Source organism: Gorilla gorilla, chromosome 11 (genome assembly GCF_029281585.2).
Source record: "Gorilla gorilla gorilla isolate KB3781 chromosome 11, NHGRI_mGorGor1-v2.1_pri, whole genome shotgun sequence".
Classification (NCBI taxonomy): domain Eukaryota; kingdom Metazoa; phylum Chordata; class Mammalia; order Primates; family Hominidae; genus Gorilla; species Gorilla gorilla.
In genome coordinates this window covers 67,985,622-68,008,515 of record NC_073235.2, presented here as the reverse complement: position 1 = coordinate 68,008,515, position 22,894 = coordinate 67,985,622, and the positions used below count along the sequence as shown (strand labels likewise).

General features: G+C 36.7%; 1 protein-coding gene across 2 annotated transcripts in view; it reads right to left on the bottom strand.

The window, feature by feature from the left end:
• The window catches only part of CSRNP3 (cysteine and serine rich nuclear protein 3), a 211,980-nt gene that overhangs the window by 156,375 nt on the left and 32,711 nt on the right, over positions 1-22,894 (bottom strand). For both annotated transcript variants that reach the window (XM_063694953.1, XM_055380248.2), the window contains exon 3: positions 13,306-13,394. The gene's annotated coding sequence lies outside the window, so the exon portion shown is untranslated. The remainder of the gene's footprint in view (positions 1-13,305; positions 13,395-22,894) is intronic.

Genomic DNA, 22,894 nt, shown 5'->3' with positions numbered 1-22,894 from the left:
GTGAACACAGCACAGTGGCAGAAAAAGATTTAATGTTTTGAGGAACCTCCATACAGTTCTTCATAATAGCTGCACTAATTTGCATTCACACCAACAGTGTAAAAGTGTTCCATCTTCTTGACAACCTTGCCAGTACTTGCTATCTTTTTTTTTTTTTTTTTGTATTAGCCATTCTGACTGGTGTGAGGCAATATCTCATTGTGATTTTAGTTTGCATTTCTTTTTTTGCACTTTTAAAATGATTAATAATGTAGAATACTTTTTCATAGGCTTGTTGGCCATTTTTATGTCTTCCTTAAGAAATGTCTATTTAGGATAAAAACTCTATGAATTAGGTATAGAAGGAGTGTACACAATACATAATACATGTACAATGTACACAACACAATACGGGCCATATATAAAAAGCCCACAGCTAACATCATACTTAATGGTAAAAAGTTGAAAACTTGTTCTCTAAGATCAGGAACAAGACAAGGATTTTCACTCATGCCACTTTATTCAAATAGTACTGATGGTTTTTGCCAGAACAATTAGGCAAAACAAAAAATAAAAGACATCCAAATAGGAAAGGAAGGAGTGAAATTGTTGCTGTTTGCTGATGACATAGAAAGCACTAAAGACTCCACCAAAAACTATCAAACTTGATAAACAAATACAGTAAAGTTATAGGATAAAATATCAACACTCAAAAATTAGTAGCATTCTTATAGACTATTCAAAAAACAAATCAAGAAAACAATCTCAATTATAATAGTGCCAAAAAAACTTAAGAATAAATTAACCAAGGAGATAAAAGATTGTGCACTGAAAACTATGACACATTTAGGAAAGAAATTGAAGACACAAATAAATGAGAAGATACCCTATGTTCAACTTTTCTAGAAGAGTATAGATTGAAAGAATAAATATTGTTAAAAATTTCCATACTACCCAAAGAGATCTACAGATTTAATGCAATCCCTTGCATTGGAATAAAAATTCTAATGTCACTTTTCACAGAAATAGGAAAAAAATTCCAAAATTCATATGGAACCACACACACCCAAAAACCAAATAGCCAAGACAATCTTGAACAACAATAACAAAAAAAACAAAAACAAAAACAAACAAACAAACAAAAAACCCAAAGCTGGAGACATCACACTACTGTTAACAGGATCCTTGGGGTGTCACTTTTCTGGCAGGAAACCTGTGGCCAGTAGTGCCCTTGCCTGATTTTTGCTTGAGCCCATTGAGCTCATTCCATCCACTCAACCTGGCAGGCTGCACTCGGCTCATGCTACCAGCCTGGATCCCATGCCTGCCAAGAGTAAGTCAGGCGTGGAGTGGTGAAGGGTGTGTGAGCGAGCATGGGGTCCGGCCACTGCGCAGTCAGACACTGGCTGCTGCAATGGGGGAGCAGCTCCAAGTGCCGGCATAGGCACCAGCTCTCTGCAAGGCTATATAGCTGGACCAGGCACACTGTAAGCAGCTTCCCCGGCTGGCACTGGGAATGTGATGGTGCCCAGAAGCTTGGAGATGCCACGAACCACAGAGCCCCAAAGAGGGAGTCACAGCCCTGGCTCTGTGAGCTCCCAGGTCTAAGCTTCCTGAAGGGCTGCAGTTCTTCTCTCCTTCTCTTTGCCTGCAACATGGTGAAGAAGGGGCATGTTTTATTTCTGTTTGTGTTACAGATCTTCTAGACCCGCCATTCTGTGGGTCCCAAGTTCTTGTCCTGTGTCCAGGAAGAATGTGGTACGTGGACAAGTGGAGCATGAGAAGGGAAAAAGGAGCTTTATTGAGTGATAGAATAGCTCAGAAGAGGCCCTGGAGTGCGTAGCTCCTCTCTGCCAGACAGGCCATCGCATCCAGTGTTCAGCTCTCAGCAGACAGTAGGCCCTGGAGTAGGTAGCTCCTCTCTGCAGGCAGGTTGTCCCATCATCTTCCCAGCTCTCAGCAGAGAGTAGGCCCTGGAGTGGTTTGCTTCTCTCTGCAGGTAGGTCATCCTGTCATCTGCTCAGCTCTGGCTGAGACCTGGGCTTATATGGGCCTCAGAGTGGGTGAAGTGCATGCTGACTGGTCCATTGGAGGCCATAGGGAGGCAGGGAAAAGGCACTATGGTCCATGGGACTGGCAGCCTGTACCCCAGCCTTCAGACCCTCCCTGGCTTAAAGGTGGGGCTTCACAGGGGATCCACCCTCTTCTGCCCAGGAACCTGTCTACCTCCTGCTGCTGTTCATGGTGCCCAGGCTGTAGGTGTTAATGGGCACCTGCAGGACAGCACCAAGCTGCCCTCAGCCCCTCATCAGTTTCCCTCCTCTGCTTGTCAGTGCCCAGAATCTGGAGAGAACTGAGAACCGAGGCAGCAGAGTACTGGTGTGTCAGCTCCGCCCAAGCATGTGCACACCTGGACAGGCTGTGACAGCACCTGGGCTTGGCCCCGACTTTGCTCCAAGATTGGAGTGGGCACAGACAGCAGGCAGAAGCCAAGCAGTGGGAGCAGGCACTTCTGAGCCTGTGAGGGCAGGGGGGCCTTCCTGGGCCCCCAAGAATGCAGGGACCCCTGGGTCCAAAGCCGTGGTTTGGGCAGCTGCAACTGCACCCAGGAGGGCAGGGCTCCCGCCTGCTCTGGCCCCAGGATCACAGGGATGCCCAAGTCCACAGCTATGGCTTGGGTGGCTGCAGTGGCACCACCCTTGGAAGGAATGGGGCTCACACTTGTCCCCAGCTCCTGCCAGACCCATGGAGCATGCAAGCCCAGCTGCACCTCCCTGCTGCAGCCAGCATGATAGCAGTGGCCACTCCAGATGACCTGCTGCTGCCATCACTACTTGACTTCAAAGTATATTACAAAGAAATAATAGTAAAAACAGCATGGTACTGACATAAAAATGGAAAAATTGACCAATGGAATAAAATAGAGAAACCAGAAATGAACTTAAAAATCCATGGTCAATTAATATTTCACAAAGCTGCCAAGAGCACACAATGGGGAATACACAGTCTCTTTAATAAAGAGTGTTGAGAAAACTGGATATCCACATGCAGAAACATGAAACAACCTCTATCCTTTTATCTCATATTAGTTACAAAAGTCAACTCAAAATGGATTAAAGTCTTAAACCTAAGACCTGAAACAGTAACTGCACTAGAAGAAAGCATAGGAAAACACTACATGACACTGGTCTGGGCAATGATTTTTTTGGATTTGATTCTAAAAGATCAAGCAACAAAAGCAAAAATAGACAAAGGGAATTATATCAAACTTACAAGTTTTGCACAGCAAAGGAAGCAATTAATAGGATGAAGAAATAATCTGCAAATTAGGATAAAATATTTGCAATCAAAACATCTGATAGGGAGTTAATATCCAAAATATGTAAGGAACTCAAAATACTCAATAGCTAAAAAGCAACCTGATTAAAAGATAGGCAAAGGACTCAACATTTCTATCAACAGTATATGACTGGGAAACAAATATGTAATAAAAAAACTTTGCTAATTTATAGACATAATATTACATCATTTTATTTCTATTTCTTTGACTACTGTTCAGTATAAACAGTTTTTATTATTTATTAGCTCTTCCTCCTCTCCCTCTCCTTTCTCGCTCTCTCTTTTTTCTTTCTTTCTCTCATATCTTTCTTTCTCTCTCTCTCTCTGTCTCCCTGTCTCTTTCTTTCTATTGCCCTTTGTTTTCTTTTAGCCCATTTTTCTACTGGGGTCTTGTTGATCTTCTCATTAATTTGTGGATGTCTTTAAATAATAAGGCTACTCAAACTCCACTGTCATCTATGAAATAAACATACTTTAAGTAGTTGGCCATTTATCTCTTTATGTTGTTTATGATTGTCCATCCCTTCATATTCTATACTTTACCTATTTTTAAAAATAATAATTAGATGTGTTTTCAGGAAATTTGGAGCCTACTGAAAAATACCAAGAAGGCAATAAATCTAACACATAGCCAACCATCCAGACATACTGATTTAATTTATGCATGTGTGTGTGTGATATTTATATGTGTGTACATATATAATTATCCTTTCTTACATGCACATACATCGTTTAAGAGTACAAATAGTGGCCGGGCACGGTGGCTCATGCCTGTAATCCCAGCACTTTAGGAGGCCGAGCAGGACGGATCACGAGGTCAGGAGATCGAGACCATCCTGGCTAACATGGTGAAACGCCGTCTCTACTAAAAATACAAAAAATTAGCTGGGCGTGGTGGTGGGCACCTGTAGTCCCAGCTACTCGGGAGGCTGAGGCAGAAGAATACTGTGAACCTGGGAGGCAGAGCTTGCAGTGAGCTGAGATAGCTCCACTGCACTCCAGCCAGGGCAACAGAATGAGCCTCTGTCTCAAAAAAAAAAAAAAAAAAAAAAGTACAAACGGTGTCATACTTTAAGTGTGGTTTTCATAAACTTATTTTTCACTTATGTGTATATTTCAGATAGCTCCCTAATCATAAAATATGCTGTGAAAACACCTTTATTTAATACCTCAGAAGGTTTACTTTGCATAGATATTTAATAATTTATTTAATGACTTCCTCATTTTTGGACATGCAAATGTTTCCCATTTTATTACTTTAAATATTATCTCAACAAACCTCTTTGTACACATTGCTTTGTGTTTATAATTATTGCCTTAATCTTTTTTTATATTTGGAATTCCTAAGTCAGAGAGCATGCAGACTTTTAAGATTTATGATACATAATGACAAATAGTCTTCTAGAAAAGTTGAACCAAATTCCTGGCCCATCTCTGTAGTATGATATGGTCCATTTCTCCACATCCTCATCAGTGTTGAATGTATTTATGATAGCCTACATTGAGTGTTTACAATGTGCCAGACTCTATGCCTACTTTATTGATGAAGTATCTGAACATCAATAAAGTTTCAGCAGTTTGCCTAAGTCCTCACAGATAACTGGACAGTAGGGGTATACTCAAAGTTCAATAAGACCTTAACAGTGATGCTCTCTCAATATGCTATATTGTTTCCCAAAGCTTTATATTTTCAAATGACCATTATAGAGCAAATGTTTTTGATTCCTAATTATGTTGAGTCTTTTAATTTTTAAGTTTAGAGGTCATCAGAACTTTTGTGTGAAAAGCTCTCACAAGCCTTTGCCAATTATCCTAATGAGATTCATATTTATTTTTAATGATATCTAGTAATACTCCATATTTTAATAATATTGGCCATTTGTATATGCAGTGAATATTTTTTCAAGTGTTTTATTTTGGAAATAGAATTCAGAGAATTTTCTAATGTGCATAGATAAATTTTCTGATCAAAATCTCAGCAGGCTTTTTTGTAGATATCTACAAGCTAACTCTAAAATTCACAGTGTAATACAAAAGAATTAGAATACCAAAGCAATTTTGTAAAAGAAGAGGATTCACACTATATGATTTCAAGACTTACTGTACAGCTACTGTAATAAAGACAGTGTGATAATAGAAAAAGTATAAATACATACATCAGTCGGACACAATAGAGACTAGAAATATACCTGCACATATGTGATTGATTTTCCGACAAAAATGCAAAGTCAATTTAGTGGATAAAAAATAGTCTTTTATAAAAAAGTGATGAAACTATTGGATGTCCGTAAGCACATAAGTAAAATTGTGAACTTCAATCTTTCATAACATGCAAAAATTAACCCCAAACAGATCATATGACTAAATACAAAACATAAAATTATAATACATTTAGAAGAAAACATAGTTGAAAATCATTGTGACCTTGGGTTAAGCAAAGACCTCTTAGATATAACATCAGGCTGGGAGTGGTGGTTCATGCCTGTTAATCCCAGCACTTTGGGAGGCTGAGGCGGGTGGGCCACTTGAGGTCAGGAATTCAAGACCAGCCTTGCCGAGATGATGAAACCCCGTCTCTACTAAAAATACAAAAATTAGCCGAGCGTGGTGTCACACGCCTGTAGTCCCAGCTTTTCAGGAGGCTGAGGCAGGAGAATCACTTAACCCAGGAGGTGGAGTTTGCAGTCAGCCTAGATTGCACCACTGCACTCCAGCCTGGACGACAGAGCAAGACTCTGTCTCCAAAAAAAAAAAGAAGAAGAAAAAGAAATATATAAACATCAAAATCATAATCCACAGAAGAAAAAAACTGATATCATGACTTTACCAAATTTAAAACTCTAAAAGGATGTGGTCAAGAAAACAAAAAAGCATGCCACAGACAGAGAGAAAATATTTGCAAATCACATATTTCCTACAGGATTTTTATGCAGAATATTTATAAAGAACTCTCAAAACTCAAAAATAGAAAACAACTTAGTATAATTTGGGCAAAATATATGAACAAACACTTCACAAAAGAAAACAAACAGATGGCGAATAAGCAGAAGAAAACATGTTCAATGTTATTATCCATTAAGAATATGCAAATTAAAACCAGAGTGATAATTAGAATGGTTAAAATAAGTAAAATAAAAGCTGATAATACCAAGTGTTGGTGAAGGCATGGAGCAATGAGAATATTCATCCTTTGCTGGTAGAAATTTAGGATGGTTTGTCATTTTGGGAAACAATTTTGCAGTCTGAGAAAGCTAAACATACACTCATCATGTGATACATAATTCCTCTAGGGTATTAGCCCATGATAAATAAAAACTTCAGTTCTCACACAAATTTCTACGTGGATATTTATAGCATATTCAAACCACCAAAAACTAAACAACCTAAATATCTTTAAGTGGATGGATGAATAAACAAGCCATGGTACAGTCATACAAATAAATGCTACTTAACAATACTAAGGAAATAATTATTGATACATGCAAGAGCATGAATGAATCTCAATGCATTATGAAAGAGATCAGATGGTAAAGATTACATTCTCTGTGTTCCATTGATAAGACATTCTAGAAAAGGCAAAACTGTAGTGACCTAGAGCAGATTAGTTGCCAGGGATGAAGGTAAGGATAAGTTGACAAGGGGAAGGTCAGGGAACAGTAATGGAAATGTTTTGTAATTTGACTGTTGTGAAAGTTACATGACTCTGTACAACTGTCAAAACTCACAAAACTGTACACCAAGAAATGTGAATTTTACTGTTTATAAGTTTAAAAACGAATAAATGACTTGGCTTTCTTGCATTGCTTAAATACTTTTCTAGGCCAAAGTCACATAAATACCTATAAGCTACTCAATTTATTCAATGTTCGATAATATTTTAAAATATTATTTTAAATCTTTATTTAAATTTTACTTTAATATTGTGTAATGCACAGATCACACCTTATTTCCCCCCAAGTAGTTAAAGAATTGTTTTAGTGCCATCTACTCAATAAGCCATAGTCCTTCCCTCCTCCCGCTATTTGAATTGTCTCTTTTATCAGACACTAATTATGTGTACCTGGGTTTGTTAATCGACTTTCCTTGGAGAGCTTCTTCATTGAGTTATGATTATTTTGGCAGTGCACTTTATGATCGCATGTATGGTTTTGGACTCTTTATTCTATTTTATTGCTCTGATGTATGCTTTTGTGTGTGTCCCTGTTAGACATTGACACCCCATAGACATTTCGCATAACTTGTAATTCTGTAGCTTAGCTGAAGAAGAGGGTTGGAGGCATTGACCTCTATGTCATTAACAAAGTCATGATAACAGCTTTGCTTGATTAGGAAGAACAAGAAGAACCAAAGAGCAATAGAATGAAGATGGATCTCCAGGGAGCACTCTCATTTGAATAGGAGTAAAATATCAAGAACTTTTGTGGGCATGTTGTTTGACCTCTGTAGTGTTTACTGTTTTCAGTTAGCCAACTTCACTCATTTATATTACCTATAACCACCTATTGGGGTTTGAGTTTGTGGTTTGTGACTTTCTGCATGGAAGAATAGAGACAGAAGAGCCAGTGAGAGGGGTCTTTACAAAAAGATCCACAAGATGTGAGGGAAATCAAGAGGGAGCAGTGAAAGAAGAAAAATGTAGTTAACAATGTCAAATACCCCTGAGAGAATCAGTCAAGATAAGGGCTGTGGGTCATCTGTGCCTTTAGAAAGTGCATGCTCTGTTAAATGGGGTTAGAAATCAGATTGCACTGTGCTGAGGAGTAACTGAATCTTAGAAATTGGAGATAATGAATGTAGACTACTGCTTGGAGAGCTTGAATGAGTTGAAGAGGACAGAAATTGGATGGTGGTGAAGAAACAGGTTGGTTTGTTTTTGTTTGTCAATTTGCTTTTTTGGATAGGAGTGTGAAGAACACGAATGGCTGAAGGAAAAGGGCCAGCAAGGAAGAAAAAGTTGGAAATAAAGGACAAAAAAGAAATAATTAATGGCAAAAGGTCTCAGCCTCAGTGATGGGAAGTAAAATCAAACATAGGCTTTGCCTTGAATAGCAGGAAGGACTCCTGAGCCTTCTTAGAGATTGGAGGAAAGAAAAAATGTTTACAGACCTAGTTGGTTTGATGCTGGAGGGGATTGCAAAGATTCACAAGTAGTTTCCACACAATGACCTCAATTTTCTTGTTAAAATAGCAGGTGCACTAAGAGTGAAAGGGAGAGATTGTGTGGCTTGAGTGGGGTAATGAACTTTTGAAATAGTGGCTGACCACAGTCAGAATGAAAGGATTAGTGAATGCTATTGAGGGGCTACCTCAGATTAGAACACCATAAATCTGCAGAGTGGTATAATTGCTCCTGTAGCACTCATGAATATGAGTACAAGAAAGGATTCACTATAGCTCGGGTTCATGGCTGCATGTACTCTGTAAGAAAGGAGTGGCTGGAGAGCTGTGGGAGGTAAGCTGCTAGTTTCCAAGCAAACTTCCAAGCACAGCTAGCAGAACATGGAAATATTAAAGGCACTAAAAGTCTAATTTTATTCTAAGCAAAAGAAGTGAAAGGAAAAGAGTTTATTACATTTGTAACCTAACTTCACCCCGCTGATTACATTAGTGAATGGCATTGAGGGGCTAGCTCAGTCTCAATGTAATCACCCCAATGATTGCATTAGGGGTGAAGTCAGGTTACATATGTAATAAACTCTTTTCCTTTCACTTCACCTGCTTTTACCTTATTTCTTCTTTACCATTGTTTTCCCACTTATTTTATATTGTCGTATTATTTTGTAAAACATGTTTTAGATACAAGGCTGAGTATAAGCAAATAAAAGGAAAATAAAAACATACAGATGATCAAATAGAGGTGAGTTTTACTTTAGCAAGGGAAACTGATATTTAAAGTGTATCTGTTAAGCTGTTTTTTGTTTGTTTGTTTGTTTGTTTGTTTGAGACAAGGCCTCACTCTGTCACCCAGGCTGGAGGGCTGGACTGCAGTGGCATGATCTCAGCTCACCACAACCTCCACCTTCCAGGTTCAAGTGATTCTCATGCCTCAGCCACTTGAATAGGTGGGACTACAGACACACACCACTGCACCCAGCTAATTTTTTGTATTTTTTGTAGAGATGGGGCTTTGCCATGTTGCCCAGGCTGGTCTCAAACTCCTGGACTCAAGTGATTCACCCACCTCCACCTCCCAAAGTGCTGGGATTACAGGCACGAGCCACCATGCCTGGCCTTGTTGAGCTGTTTTAATTGAGAACAAGATGCTGGAGGTGCTAAGGAGGTTTTGTGGTTGTTGTAGTAGAGTGGATGGAAGTTTACTGAGATTATAGAAGTTAGGGCTGGCTTAACGCTTCTCTATCTGGGCTAATTTTGCTCTGAGGGGACATCGGTCAATGCCTGAAGTCATTTTTGTTTGTCATAACTAAAGATGAAGTACCAATGGCATCTAGTACCAGAAATGCTGCTAAACGCCCTACATTGCAAAGGACAGCTCTCTCCCCTCCCCCAATAAAGAATTATCTGGATCCAAATCCCAATAGTGCTGAAGTTGAAAAACCCTGGATTAGATAAATTATTTGCCAGAACGATGGAAGAATAAGAATGCTAGGAAATTACTTGGAGAATTTGAAGACAGGGTCAGAGAAGAAAGAGCCACCTAGAGCATGGGCATACCAGGTAATGTGAAATTTATGTGGGTGTTGGTTTGTGAGAGAATGGAAGAATCATTATTTGGAAAAATTCCTAGGGAACTGGATTTGTGGTACAGAGTTGCAAATGATTCCTGGGCTGGCAATTTTGTAAAGCAAATGAAGGGAGGATGAAAGCAAAGGAATTTAAATAAAGCATATGCTATTTTCTACCTGCTTTTGAAAAGTAAAGTAAAGTAAAGTTTCAGTTCAGTTTCAGCTGAAAGGGCCTCTTCCAGCCTGAGCTACAAGCACCTTGTCTCCACAAAAATTTTTTTTAAAAAATTACCCAAGTGTGGTAGTGCATGCCTATAGTCTCAGCTACTTGGGAGGCTCAGAAGAATCACTTGAGCCCCGGAGGTTGAGGCTGCAGTGGGCCGAGATCCTGCTACTATGCTTCAGCCTGGGCAACAGAGAGAGACCTTGTCTCAAAGGAAAAAAAAATATGTATATATATATATATTTCTATATATCTATTTTATATATATAAAATAGATATATAGATATAGATAGATAGATAGATAGATAGATAGATAGATGATAGATAGATAGATAGACAGATAGATAGATAGATACAGAGAGAGCCTCTGAATAATTGTGAGCTTTACTTTGTGTTTCTTTTAATAATCTAATATTGGACACATGTCCTTTAGATGATATACTGCTTAAAATACCTGCCTTTTGGAAGACTGAAAAAAAATCACAATACTTAATAGATTTTGAAATCTCTTAATCCATATTTTGTTTTGTTTATTTGCATGGCCAGATATTTAATTCACATTGACTTATCCTCAATGAAAACAAAATGACTCAACTACTTTTTCAGCATACAAAATCGGCTAAACCTCTCAACTCCAGCCAGTAAAGTCAAGACTGAATGACTTTTAAAATAACACCACTTTATATGATGAGTTCTAAACTATAGATGGATTGCAAGAAAACAGGCAGGAGTATTTGGGCCTTCGATATTTCCAGACTCCTGTGCTCAGAACCAAACATTGAATGAAAATATTCCAACCAGATTACCATAAAAAAACCCTGATCACTCATTTGTTAATGATTGCACAAAATTGATTTAATTTCCAACTCTATATATTTTCTAATAAAAATGCACATAGATAGACCTATGTCCTTTAATATTATCTGATTTCATATACTTGTAGTAACTGTATCATCATTTCTAAAAAATAATATTTTTTCTTTCTGGTGAAATTGAAACTGATTTTACATACATTTACAACATATATCTTACTAATGATTTAGAAAACTTACCATCAGGTGTTGTATTTCATCATCCTTGTTTTTAGTGGGTACTTTGTGAACAGAAGTGACATCTATCTCTTTTGTGTAAATTATGTAGTGCAAAGTCATTAGATTTATTTAAAAATTCTACCTCTGCTTACACTCTATATTTCCTTTCTTTTTTCCCTTTTCTCCATGGTACTTACAAGCATCAAACATAAGACATAATTAATTTTGTTTTTTATTACCTATTTCCATCCACTAGAATGTAATTTCCACTCAGGCAAGAATGGTTTATTTTATTCATTGCTGTCACTCCCCGGCAATCCACCCTATACCCCCATGCACATAGTAGGCACTTGACAAATATTTGTTGAATGATTATGGTTGTTATATAAATTAATTTAGCTGCTTCTCTAATGGCATAATGAGGCAAGGGATCTCTTCACTGATTTTTCAAAAAAGAAGTTTACTATTTTAAATTACTTTACTTGCATTAACTTCTTAAGTCACTACCCTTTTAAAAAGGTTTTCTTGAGAAGTACAGTGCTGCGCATTTCAAGCTGAGTCTGCATTCCCACCCATTTCAAATCCCTGTACTCACCTACCTACTATTTGCATATGATCCCTTATGGATTTATAGCATTCAATCCCTTTCAAACCTACAAGTCTTTCTAGGTCATTGGGGAGACGATTTAATTCTCTGATGAGCTTAGTAAGGAAATCCAATGTACTCGAATTAAAAAAAAAAATGTAGGCAATGCCAACTTTGCTCTTCTCATAGGTGACTGCACAACTATATTCTATGACATTAAATTCGCAGTTGTGTCAAGAGACTTTTCATTCCTAGAATCTCATATTTCTTACTTGTGTTGTACTTCAAGAGCTAATTTAATAAAAAAATCATTTGGGTGTGGGTTGTAATGGAACGACATTCACATTGGTATAAGCTGCCAGTATTCTAGGCTAATAGAAGCTATAATGTGAAAATACAAATAATCCCCAAATAATTCCCATTTAGCTTTAGAATTAATTACATGCCCTTATAAAATCTGGCTTGTCTGTTTAATTATATGTTGCTTGAGTTAATAGTAAAATTAATTTCTAGGTAACATATTGTTTGGGAAATTTTTGAGAACAGGGACCATATCTTATTCATTTAGAAAGAACCAAAGTGTTTAGCCCATTGCTTTGCATATGGTAAGTCCTAAATAAATGAATAAACCCTTGGAAGAATGAGAAATAGATACAGATACTGAAGACATGCCTGACCAAGACAATCAAAATGAAAGATCACATTTTTTTCATTTAAAATTATGAATATTTGATATTGGGTCCCACAATATAAACACATCAAAAATCATCTACTTTTTCAAGGTATCCAATCAGACTAAACCACTTTAACCTACATTTATAACTTCTAAATGAATATTGTACATTAATTTGTTATTATAATAAGCTGCTTAATAATGGGTAGGCTTATTCTTCTTTTCCAGTTATATCATCCTAAACAACTTAGAAAAGATTCCCAAGATCCTCCTGTTCCTTCATATTAATTGTCATTTTATCGAAGCCACACTTTCCAATGATAGCATTTATTTGGCTGTAGTTAAAAAAAGTCAGGAAATGGAATTCAAGGAATTTCAGAAGGATTGCTGATTAGCTATCCTTCTAAACTACGTGTATATGTGTGCATTTTGCAGCCAAAGATACAAAAGAAATGAAATATTCACTAAATAGGTTTATATTTAACAATCAGAAAGAAAAATTTATAGAAATGTCAAATGTTTATTTTTATGCTAATAGTGCTACCTTTTAAAATGAAGCAAATTATAATAACCAGTAGTTCTCTATTAAGACAACTTTTTATTGTCCCTAATGAAACTAAATACTGTATGTCTGATATAAATGGATTTTTTAAAATCTTGAGGAGACTTTGTTTAAAACACATATTTTAAGTAAGACCATTTCCAATTACACATTAGAAACTTGAAACAGATGCACAGATTATATCCCAAATCTGTAAAAGCATGAGAATAATAATGTAAAAACTGCTAACCTTGAGATCTCAGGAACTCCAGTATTTTCCTGAAGATTCTATGCCTCTGAAAACATATTTTCAGTCTGTTGATATTTCCTCATTTTTTCCTTAAAAAAGAAAATACGTTTCAGCATGTTATGTAAGGTTATGTTTTCAAAGAGCAAACTTACTAAAGGTGCCAACATCGTGATTACATAGGAGAAAATCAATAGAAATCTTAAACTATAAGTAAAGCATTAAATACAGAACTGAATAATCATATGCTATATAATTTAGCAAAGAAAGAATATTTTTCTTAGAACAATGTAGTAAATTTCTAATGATCCATACATAGTTTAACTCATTTATTTATCTGGTTTTCAATCAACAAATATTATTTGGGACAATAAGTTAAAGATATATCCATTTTATTAACCAGCATTACACTAGACTTAAGCAACTTTCTAGTCTTTAGGAGATTCATATCTTCAAAACACACAAAAATCCAGGGAAATCAACCAAAATGTTGTAGCTTTTGATAGTCAATAAAAATCACAATGAATATTTGTTAGAGTTCTTGATTTGTTTGATTTGTTTAAAGGAAACAATTTAATTATAAAATTAACTCAAATATTTATATATTCATGATTTAAGATAACTTAGGCCTTAAGAAAATATACAAAATATTCTTTAAAATGACATACATTAACAAAAATGTTGTACTTTAAAATTACAGTGCCATAATTAGAAATGATTAGTGCAACCATTTAGACAGATGATGAAACCCGGGCAGTAATGATATATACTTTTTATTTACCCAGACTAAAATGTATATAATCGCTTTTTCTAAACCACTAATGAATTTTCTACTCTTGTATGTCAAGGTAATATTACCAAGTCCATATAAAAATGTAAAAATTTTCTTTAAAAATGAGATAGAGAAGCTTGTTCATTTATTATGTTTCCACAGTAGACAGAACAGAGCTATCATTGATCATAGCCAATGACAATAGCTAGTGTAGAAATTCTACAAATATGTTACCTGAATGAACAAATACCCTACACAAGCAACTTATGCTGCTGTAATTTGAACAAACAAAATAACACAATCTTTAAGAAAAAAATTTGTCTCAGGCAAATTGTGCCACCAAGATTCTCTTTTTTCCTTTAAACTTTATCAATATCTACATAGATATGCTGAGATAAAGATTTGGAATAAACTGGATTAACTGTGATACAACAATAGCACAGAAATATCCAATTGTGATTGGAATTACAGAGCTAATAGAGGTTATTGAGTCAGTTTGGTTCTGAGTAACCCCAGATTTGGTAGATGAACTTAAGAAACCTCAGAAAAATGCAATCAAAATTCAATTTTATTATATTTAATGATTTTTAGGTTTTAAAAAAATTGACAGATAACATTGTATGTTTTTATCATTTACAACATGTTTTGAAGTATATATGCATTATGAAATAGTTAATTCTAGCTAATTAATAAATTATACTACCTCATATAGTTATCATTTTTGTGGTGAGAGTGTACAGCAACCTCTCTGTTTACGTTTTTCAAAAATACAATATAGCATCATTAACTATAGTCACCTTGCCGTACAATTTTAGGTATAATTTTAAATATCTTAAAATTCTATTGAGAACATTATACATTCAAATGATGGCATACTGAAGACCAATGAAGATATAACTTGAATCATCCTTTGCACTTATTTTGAGCAACATCTAAGAATGGAGCTTTTCCTGTTTTCTCTGTTAAAGATGAATATCCTGAGATTACAGTTCAAGAAATTAAAAACCAACAAGCAAGCAGCAAGCAAGCATACAAACAGATCTCTGTTTGTGTCCACTGAATATAGACTTTAAAAAGTTATAAAATATTTGTGGCCGGGCACAGTGGCTCATGCCTGTAACCCCCGCACTTTGGGAGGGCAAGGCGGGCAGATCATTTCAGCTCAGGAGTTTGAGAGCAGCCTGGCCAACATGGTGAAACTTCATCTCTACTAAAAATGTCAAAATTAGCTGGGCATGGTGGTGCACGCCTGTAATTCCAGCTACTTGGGTGGCTAAAGCACAAGAATTTCTTGAATCCAGGATGCGGAGGTTGCAGTGAGCCGAGCTCGTGCCACTGAACTCCAGCCTGAGTGACAGAGCAAGACCCTGTCTCAAAAAAAAAAAAAAAAAAAAAAAAAAAAGAAAGGAAAAGAAAAAGATATCTGCAATTAAAACAAAATAATTAAATTAGATGTTGAGTTGCATATGTCTATAAATAGCATTCATAATTTAAGGTCAACTTTTCTTGTTAGTGAAAATAAATTCCTTATTAAATGTAATTTCTTATTAAGATACCATTTAAAATTTCATCCTAGAAATAAAAGTTTCTGCTGCCATAAAAAGAAAATGAGGATGCTATTTCGTTCAAGCTGCCTATTTTACAAACAAGAAAACTGACTATATTTGTGATCTGTAACTAAATCTAAAGAAAAAAATTACGTATTTTTGACTGCCCATTATTAAAGTTGAAATTCAAAAACATAAGTGTATTTGACAGCCAAATAAATAAAAGTCTTTCTTTAGGCATTAAGATATTCTATTGAGGAAAGCAAAAATATTGAGAAATCCAGTGATCTAAATTTACATATATATATATATATATATATATATATATTTTTTTTTTTTTTTTTTTTTGAGATGGAGTCTTGCCCTGTTACCCAGGCTAGAGTGCACTGGCACAACTGGCTCACGGCAACCTCCACCTCCCAGTTCAAGCGATTCTCCTGCCTCAGCCTCCCAAGTAGCTGGGACTACAGGCGTGCACCACCACACCTGGCTAATATTTTTTTTTTTTGTATCTTTAGTAGAGACGGGGTTTCACCATGTTGGCCAGGCTGGTCTCAAACTCCTGACCTCATGATCCGCCCGTCTCGGCCTCCCAAAGCGCTGGGATTACAGGCGTGAGCCACAGCGCCTGGCCACGTATCTATAACTAACCTATAATTTAGACAGAGGCAAAGGTACCCTGGCCTATAGAAGAAAGGAATTCAAACTCTAACCTGTTTGAAAGTCAAGGATATAAAAATAAATCTCATGCATAAAACTTACCCTAAGGCCAGTGAAGCCACTAGGGTGAAGTCTACCGAAAAGGAAGAAGGAGTTACTGTGTGTGGTGGTGCAAGCCTTGTAACCTCAGCTACTCTGGAGGCTGAGATGGGAGGTTCACTTGAGACCAGAAATCCGAGACCAGCCTCTAAAAAAATGTTTAAGGAGGAGGAGGAGCAGGAGGAGAAGGAGCAGGAGGAGGAGTTGGGAAGAATGACATATTCAATGCAAAGGTCCAAGTATTGGGGATCTGGTGCTTAATGCCTGTTCTGTGCACAATGCACAGTAGTTGATGCAGGTGACCATTCCAGTTTAGCCCCTGTGCTGGGTGGATGTTACCTGGGGACACTGACTGTGTAAGACTGTGTTAAAACAAAGTATGTGTGCACACATGTGAGAGACAGAATTTTAAAAGTTGTGCTAAGATCTACGGTGCTCACCCTGAGGCAACTTTGTAGAAGAATCATCCAGGGATGTAATGTACCTCAGGAAGATTAAGGGGCAGCTACTCTTCCTTTGCAGGCCCCCCGGGCACATCACAGAAGATCAGCGGGAACTGCCATTTTTCCTGGAATCTTGCCTTTATGAGGTGATCACAACCAAATTGGATAGCCTCAACACTGCCTTTTCATACCACCTGTGAGTGGGATCCACGCCCTATGGTTGGGCTTAGCAGGGACAAATGTCCTCTACAGCTGACTCAAGGATAAATATAATCATTCCTGGTACTATAAAAAATGTTTGAGGAGTTTAAAACTTGTAGAAGACTGATAACTGTATACTTATATAACTATAACATCATTTGTCTTCAAACAACTTTGTTATGCTCATTTAAAGAAGCCCAGGGTCAGATGTCTGAATATAACTTTAATGAAAAATAAAACTGACATAAACCCATATCATCATTTAGAAATGTGCATCTAACTCTTATGATTCACATCTGCTCTTTTCTAATATTTGGGGCTTAATTGAGAAAGTCATCTAGAACCAGTTTTTTAACTTGTGGAAATTCCTTCAATATTGCAATGCTGATGGGGAAAGTAAAGACAACCTCCTTGTTCCAGCCTCTTTGGCTTCCTGGTTGCCCTCGGAAATCATTGCAAATTGTCCTGCAAATCCCAGCTGCTATCTTGATTGGCAATGGTCAAGGCACTCTTCCACGTTTTCAACATTTTCTCTAAAAGGGTACCTTTAGTAGGTCAGTGAGGCACATAGCTATTGCTGGTATGTTTCAGTCAGCAGCCAAGCCAGCCAGCACTGAGATCACTGAAGGTCACATCCCAATGATAGCATTGACTAAACTATAAAATTAGCTTGTAATATTTTTAATAGATGATTCAGTGATAAGCTATAAAGAAATAGAACTTGTTTGAAAGGCTGTCATCTTGTTCCTGCCTTTAAAAAAATCTCTTTTGCCAATGCTGGGGTTTTGAGAATAAATCTGTTCCTGTCAGAATCACAGAATTTGAGACCTCTAAGTTGACGACTTCTGCTTGTCTGGAAGCCTGGCACACATCACAACCCAAATACGTCAAAAGGGAATGATGGTCTATGAACACAAGTGGAGTAATTGTCTGGTGTTCTCAAGTGATAATAAAACTTGTAAATTCAGTGAAATAGTTTAATTGCATCTGCAATTGCATCTCAAAATACAGCATTGCATAATTAATATGCCTGCAACCAGCACAAGCATCATTTACTCTGAAGGACAGCTTCCTGACAGAGCAAAGGGCCTGGGGCAAAGAAATCTAGCAGGAGACAGCAATCTTCTATGCAGAGTTGACCCTATTTTTTTTTCTTTTTGAGACAGAGTCTTGCTCCGTCACTCAGGCTGGAGTGCAGTGGTGGGATTTCGGCTCACTGCAACCTCCGCCTCCTGGGTTCAAGCAATTCTCCTGCCTCAGCCTCTCAAGTAGCTGGGACTACAGGTGCATGCCACCACGCCCGGCTAATATTTTTGTATTTTTAGTAGACATGGGGTTTCACCGTGTTAGCCAGGATTGTCTCAATCTCCTGACCTTGTGATCCTCCCTCCTTGGCCTCCCAAAGGGCAGGGATTACAGGCGTGAGCCCCCATGTCCGGCTGACCCTATCTTTTTAAGAGAAGAAACTTCACTGACAGTCATGTTAATTCTATTTATAATTCTTTTTAAGATATCAATACCACTCCAATTTTGTACCTTCACATACATGTTGAAGTACAGCTAACAAAAATATTGCAACCCATAATCGATTCGTCTACCAAACAACAAAAATGAATTTCCATTGTTTTCACATATGTTGAAATATAAGAAACATTATTACATGACAAAAAAATGTTTCCAAAAGAATAATAGTACTTAGTCATTCTATTTCAGTAAAGTGCACAAGAGTTATATAACCAAATTAATCTTAGACTATTTATAGATGAGGTGGTCACCATGGATTCTTCCATTCAATCACCCATGTTCAAAAATGTGCAAACAATTTTCTAAAATTGTTCAGGTAATAATTCTCTATTTAAAGGCATAGGAAGAGGTATTACAATTTCTGGAAATCTGTTAGAATTATAAGAGAATCTAGGTGACAATTTAGGTAAAAATTATAAAACTTAAGGAAGTAGATGATTTTCCAGAAAATTGTAAATTGGTAAGACTGGCCCTAGAAGAGGTACAAACTAGACTAGACAGATTACCACAGAAGGGATTGAAAAACGTGTTTCAAGTTCTACCACTGGAAAAGGTAAATAAGATCAACAGGGTATAAAGCCTTACAGAAGATTTATAACATAGGTCTCCACATTACTTAAATGATATACTTCACTAATAAAAAATTTTCTTGACCTGAACACATTTTTCACTCATTCCACAAATGCTCACACTTCCTCACTTACCGAATTTAGAGTTTAACTAAATACCATTATTCATCATGCTAGTCTTTCCCTTGCACATACACTCACCTCCGAGGCCTTTCTCTCTCTCTTCTTCAAACTAGTGTGACAAAAAAACCCACCTGATTAAATTCAGTTCTCCTCCTGCTATGAACCTGCCCCCTAGAAGCTAAACAGATGACTGCAACTAGAGAAAATGTAGGATACATGAAAATAAGACATAACTTTTGGTATATGACCACAAACATAAGTGGGTCCCCTGTAGTGCCTGGCAATCTCATCACACTTTCTTTGATAATTCATGGCTTGGCTCTATGATATCGCTCAAAGAGACACCTTTGCCTCTTCAACCATCCCACATTCCTTCCCACCTCCTCACTCTCAGTTCATGATACTGCTTCTAAGAAAATGGAAAGAGCCACAGTTAAACCTCCTCCCTTTTTTCTATCACTGTATCGTCTATACACTTGGCATTTGTGATCATGTAGTCTGTCTTCAATCATGTTATGATGAAGAAACATCCTTCTCCTCCCTAAGGCCAACCCCTTCTCTTAAGACTTAGATTCCATTTCCTCTCACCAACTTAGGTTTTCACGACTTCAATTATACCCTCTGTCTTCCACATCATCATTTTTCTCCATTTTACTAGATTATGCCCATTTGTATGCAAATATGTTATAATATCTCCCATCTTAAAATCGTTATTTTCTTTTTCATCAGCTCCCCATCTCACTATCACCCTAATTCTCTGGTCTGTTTTTTAACAAACTTTTTTAAAGAGTGCATTCTCCATTCCTCAGTGGCAATTCTACATTGAATTCCTCTCAATTAGGCTTCATTTCCACAGCTCTACTGAAATAACACTTATCGAGGTCAGCAGTGAACTTGAATATTGCCAAATCCAATGGTAAGTTCTGTCATTATCTTCCTCAATCTCTCAACAGAACTTGACTCTGATAATCACTTTTCCTTTCTTGATGTATTTCTTCACTTGGCTTCTAGGATACCACACAATCCTAGTTTATTTCCTACCTCATTTGCTGCTCTTTCTCAACTCCTTTGCCTGATTTCTTCCATTCTTCCTGAACTCTACATCCTTTAGCAGATTCAGTTCTGAGACTTCTCTGACACTGTCCAAGGAAATCAAACCCAATCCCATGTCTTTAAGTAGCACCATTTACTGATGAATCCAAAATTTAGATCTCTGACCTGAACCTCTTCTCTGAGCTTTAGACTCATATCTACTGTTTACTCTATTCTGCGACTCCATTTGAATGGCCAATAGGCTTCTCAAACATAGTATGTCCAAAAAATAACAATAATAAGTAATAAGGAACAAAGGACAGAAGACACATAATCCAGGCTTCTACCCTCTCTGGGCTTCTTTATGTCAGGAAATGGCATCATCATTTACTAAAGTGCTCAATTAAAACCCAGCTCCTTAGTGAAAATGGCTGATTTTAGGACCAGGAAAGAGGAAATACAAGATGAACCTGAAACATTGTGTAAATACCAGAAAGTGAGGAAGAAGAAAAATAGGATAGACCAGGGCATGTCAAAAGGATACAAGAGCAAACCTGAAAGAGCTCTCAGTGGTCAGAGTTGAAATAGCTGAGGCAACAAATATTAATGGTAGTATTATATTATAATCCCAAGAAAAAATAAATATATATGAGTCTATATGGATCTAAATAAATGACTGAGTAAACAAGCAAATGAGAGAGAAGAGAAAAACTGTTCCTTACAAAAAGTTTCCAAAGAACATATACAGATCATCCCCATTTAAGAAGTAAAGCTTGATCACCACCATCGACCTTGAGTGTGACCTGGGTTGGGTTAGTTATTTCAAAAAAACAGAGCGTGAAAAAATGAAAATAGTAATGCTACAGTGGATAGATCTGGCAGACACTATCTCAACCAACTGACTAACGTGAATATTACCAGTGATACATTATGCTGATATTATATATCCCTGATATGATTCAATATGAAGAGTACTTTACTTCTCTGGTGTTCTTCCCAAAAACCCTTACCCGAAGTCTAATCTTTAGAAAACATCAGAGAAAACTAAGATTGAGGAACATTCTAAAATAACTTGACTCAAGCTCTTCAAAAAATCAGGATAATAAAAAACAAGGAAAGACAGTCACTGTCACACATCAATGAGACTAAGGAGACATGATGACCGAATTCAATGTGGTATCCTTGATTGGATCCTGTATCAAAAAAAGAATATTCATGGGTAAAATGTGAAAGCTGAAGAGTCTGTACCTTGTTTAATAGAATGATACCGAGTGGTAATTTCTTACTTTGACAAGTGTGCTATTGTTATGTAAGAGGTTAACACTGGGGGAAGCTGGGCAAAGGGTGCATGGGAACTCTCTGTGATATTTTTGCAACTTTTTCAAAAATCTAACATTATTTGAAAATAAAATGCTTATTTTAAAAAGCCTATAAATAATTCATGTTCATGTCTTTCTCTCACACCCCACAGCCAAACAATCAACATTGCCTTTCAGCTCTGCCTTCAAGATGCATCCTGAATCTGACCACTTCTCAGCATCTCCACAGCTACCACCTTAGGCCAAGTCCCCACATCTTTCACTTCCACTACCTGACAATAACTTCGAATCCAGTCTTCACACAAGTGTCAAGCTCTTGTCTGACATCTTACATTTGTTATTATTTCTCCTGGAAGCCTCCTCCTACCCCACATATTGCATGGCCTACTCCCTCACTTCATTGAGCCCCCAAAATATTCTCTTTGGAGTGGCCTTATATAAACATTTTTATTTAAAATAGCTATCCCCATTCCTATTCCTTAACCCTATTTTATTTTTCCTCACAGCACATTTGTGACTTTATAGAGCTATTTAGTTATTATCCATCTTGATGACTAATGTAGACATCATGGGGGAGGGGCTTTCTCTTGTCGAATGGATAAATAAACACCTATTACTTGGTATTTATGGGAAAAAGTATAATCTTATCCAAAGCTAATAGGAGTATGTATTTTACTGCCATTTGGAAAAAGCAATATGCTAATATCTGTTAAGTCAGTGTTAGTCCATAAATGTCTGTCTCATAAAAGGTAAAGTACAAGTCTATAAGGATATTTTTTAAAGAATATATATTATAGCCTTTTTCATAGTAACATAAAAACTAACCCGAAACAAACGAGCACCCATAGGGGAAAGACAGACTAAACTGTTAAATGTCCATACCTTGTAATATTACAAAATTATTAAACAAATAAAAGTTACTAAAATACAGCTATGACAAATAACTTGGGGAATTTCCATAAGGTGCTGTCCAATGAGAAAACCAAGATGAAGAAAAATGCATAGATATGATCTGTTTTTTTGACAGAAAACCCTCAGAGAAAATATAATCCATTTTTTGACTAAAAATTCATCTTAGAATATGTAAATGTTTATGATTATTCAATATTTTAAAAACACACGAAAGAATATAAACCAGGTTGTCAATAAGAGTTACTCACAGGGGCAAGAGATGTGAATGAAGGACAGAGGGGAAGAAGATGGAGAAGTCAAGCCAAAAAATAAAAAAGAAGAAAGAAAGGAAGAAATATTAAATGAAGTCTGTGGTATGATGATATCCATGCTTTTAACATAAAATTCTTTG